Genomic DNA, 4,169 nt, shown 5'->3' with positions numbered 1-4,169 from the left:
CTGCTTGGCCGATTTTTTTTTTTGGCTCCAATAGTCAGTTTTAAGGCAAACTCGGGTGTATGTGATCAGACAAGTTCTTCACCTGACCGGCTCACGTGGACATGGCGCTCTCCTCTCACATTTCCTTGTCTTTGATGCAATGGCGTTGTTTTCTCTTCTCTTGCTGAAGATGGGTTCGGTGCTGTCATCAGTTATGCGCAGGATTAAAATGGGTGGTTTGCATTTGCCTTCCCAAAGGTAACCAAAGCTGGAATTTGGCCATTGTACTTCCGAGAACTCACTTGTATACCGAATCGAGGCTCGTGTAAGAGCTAACACATTGAACATGAAAACGTGCACAGACACATAAAACATGCAATGAAGGGAGTGGGAGACAGGGGGAGAGAGAGAGGGAAGCACACAAGCACAACAACAGAAGAGAACAGGGACATCGGACACTTCCTCTTCTTTGAAAAAAAAAAAAAGGGATCTTTAACACCCCCAGCTAATCCTAGCAGACGGCACACCCAGCCTAACGTCCATCCGAGAGACAACACACATTGATTCCTCGCCCTACCTGTGAAACACCAGGATGCCAGTTTTCGGCTAGGCCGAGATTCAAACCCAGGTAACAGCTTAAAGGCAAGTGAGCGTACCTCAAGGAGCCATCCTACCAGCCTGCAATCGTGTCAGGCCAATAATGTCACCAGAACATCATTTTAGTGTTTTGTGTGAACATTTTGGCTCTGGAATTATGGTCGGGTAGTTGTTTTCTTTTCTTTTTTTAATCCCCCTCTTTTCAAGATAGAGGCTCGTACAAGAGCAGTGACAGTGAGGCAGCAGGGAAACATTTGGACAAGAGCAAGGGGACGAGGAGGGATGGAAATTCCCCCTGTAATGCAGGTGGGTTAGGATCTGTTAATAGGGGGTAATTGGTGATCATCTTATTTTGTTTGCAGTACAAGGCTGCGGGGTCGCATCAATGGTTGATGTGCATGGCTGTGTTGCTGATGTAGTGCCTCCTCCAGGTTAGATCAGGAATTTGTAATTTTTTTCAGGGTGCCGGAAATTGCTTGCCTCCTCTTCATGGACACTGGAATCTTTAACGATCACCAACTAATGTCGACGGGCCGGGACACCCAGTTCAACGTCCATCCGAGGGACGCATCTGATCATCACATTGATGAATGTCAAAAATGTCATCCCTGCCTGTGAAACACCGCGATGACAGTTTATAACTGAACTGAGATTTAAACCCAAGCTAACCAGCTTGGTGGCGAGTGCGCGTACCTCTAGGCTAACGTATCAGCCCAAAAGGAGTTATAAGGATGGGAGTGGTGGAGGGAATCTCAGTGGTGATGTGAGATTTTGGTGCACTGCTTGCTTCAAACCTTGGGGGGAAGAATAAGACAAACAGCCTTGGAAGGTGTTTCCCCAGGTGGGATAAGTAAGGAACAAAATAGTTGATTGTGCATCTAGCCTGGATTTTGAAAGGATACCCAGAAGTGGGTTACTGAAAATGTGTGGGTCGGAAGACTGAGAAGCTAAACCGAAGAGAAGCCAAAGGCCTCTCTGCGATGAGAGCACCAGACCTTGTGTTTGAGCCTTGTCCTGGGAGATTCAAGTAATTTTGATAGCTTTCGCTTCCACAGATTCCAGGAGAGACAGATGTGATGCCGGGGTGCCAGGCCATAGAGTATAGCAGTACACAACTGAGCTATGGACAAAGGCCTTTTTCACAGAGTAGCTCTGATTTTTCAAGGAAAGAATAAGAATTATGAAGGATGCTGAGTTGTTCGTTCCTTATTTGCTCAAAAAATAAATTTGCCCCCTTTTTACCTCCACCACCAAAGGTGGATGGAGGTTATGTTTTCACCACTGTTTGTCTGTCTGTTTGTTTGTGAACAAGATATTTCAAAAAGTTGTGGACGGATTCGGACGAAATTTGGCAGAGACGTAGCGTATGTAGCAAGAACGAAATGATTAGATTTTGGTGAACATCCGGATTCGGATCTTCGTTTTTTAAGTGATTTTTCACCATTGAGATATAAGGCCAAAAACGATACATAGCAGGATATCTCAAAAAGTTATGGATGGATTTGGACGAAACTTGGTGGAGAGGTTGTGAGTCTGACGAGGAAGAATCGATTCAATTTTGGTGAAGATCCGGATCCGGCTAATATAAATTTTTAAGTGATTCTTCACCATTGTGAGATAGGGTCAAAAACGATATATAGCAGGATATCTCAAAAAGCTGTGTACGGATGATTTTGATTCAATGTGATTCTGTATTGTGATTTTCTGGTCTACTCTGGGATACAAAACGTAAACTGTTCACCTGGCGGAGGTATGCTCTCTACTTCGTGCCGTTTTAGTTGAGGAACTGTGTTGGCTCTTGGTTGCCTACTTCTTAGAATCATGTGGAATATGAGTGTTTAGGCTCGTGGAAGAGTGGAACAGAAGGGCTAATCTATCAACACAATGGGACAAAAGAACCAGATGCATCACAGCATGAATACAGAAGGAATGGGTGAGGAGGGGTGGGGGGCACAGGGTTTCATTGTTGCAATTTATTTCAAAAGGTTCCATGTATGTGCGGCATGGCATCTGCCCAAGGAAGAATGTGGGTGGTCAGAATGTGCGTGACAGGTAATTATTTTAAAAATTAATAATAGATATTTCCTCTGAAATGTATCGGCCCTGCTATTGTCTATGCGATGCCTAAAATATGTCTTTTGTGTTATTTTGCTCTTGGACTTTGTGTATCTAACACTGTCCTACCAAAATGCATAAGATACAATCCATACAAATCCTTGTTACATGGCCATTTAATATCTCGGCGGGCATCAAGGGCCTCATTTCCCACATGTCCGTCGTGCTCCAGAAGAGTATGGGGATTGCGCGTGATGGAATTATCCATACCTGACTTGGGGTATTGTACCCAGTATCATTCTTTATTCCATTATATGTGCCGTCGTAAACCAATGGAGTTTCTGCCGCTCCCATAAGGCCTCATTGACTAGCTTGGTGGTTCTCAGACTTTTTTGTCGCAGACCACTTGAAAACTGCTGAGGGTCTTGGCGGACCACTTAAAAATCCGTTTTTTGTTCGACAAATCAAACGAGTTACAAGTTATTGGAGAAACCAGATGGCATTTTCATTTCTTCTTTGTCATGAACCAGAATCAAACAAGTACAGGGCGAGGTACAGATGTTCACGATTGTCCACAACCTTTCTGTGGACCACTTGAATAGAGGTTGTGGACCAGTGGTGGTCCATGGACCAAAGTTTGATAACCTTTAAGATTCTCCTGTGAGATTTTGATTTGCTGAGTTAATGACTACTTGTCTGTGGTTCATTTGTTGCAAAAAAAAAAAAATTCCAGTGTATTTTAGTTGTTTTCAGGAAATAATGGGAGCATACTAGTTTTGGCCACTGAGCTTTTGCACATTGAGGAGGAAGATGGAAGTTGTTGTTGGTGGATATGACAATCACCGGGTGGATGCGGAAATAAATCGGTTGATCTCGAAACTTCATCTCACTCATTACAGAACCTTCTAGAATTATACTTTAGAACCCTTTAGAATTAAATATGGTGGGTTAGAAAGGTTCCTCTTCATTTTTATAGCCAAATATTGAAGCGGCGTGTGAAAATACTGACGTTTGCAGACAGATAGACAAAGTGAACCAATTGCTTTACCCTATCATCCAGTCTATGGGAAGATACCCTGCTGTTATGGATTTCACAAATATAAGATCAGTGTGAGTGGGCGACATGTGACATCGGCCATTTCTGAACCCTTGGGGGTGTATCAGGTATGTTGTGCGACCCTGAAGACATCGGTTTAGCTGGAACAGCTTCTTCTTCATTGTCTTCGGAAACATAAATTTCACAAGATCCGGACAATCACGAGCCTGCCACCGTGGTGTTGCGGTGCTTCCCACATCCTCCTTAATGATTAAGAATTCTTGAAAAGCTTATGTTTAAAACATTAGCCTTGTCTTTATCAGTTTCACCTATTAATTGAGCCATACGATCTTTCTGTGTTTCCTCTGTCCCGCCCTGGTTTTCACCATGCTGTTCATTGAGCCAAAAACACCTTTGGGTTTCACTTTCCACTCCTGGCAAACATTCCTTCAAAGTGATTGCTAAGGTTTCTTGTCGTTGCACACAACTTGTTCCTATCTCT

The sequence above is a fragment of the Myxine glutinosa genome, assembly GCF_964187855.1.
Source record: "Myxine glutinosa chromosome 12 unlocalized genomic scaffold, kmMyxGlut1.1 SUPER_12_unloc_1, whole genome shotgun sequence".
In the NCBI taxonomy this organism is placed as follows: domain Eukaryota; kingdom Metazoa; phylum Chordata; class Myxini; order Myxiniformes; family Myxinidae; genus Myxine; species Myxine glutinosa.
This window is presented reverse-complemented; position numbering follows the sequence as displayed.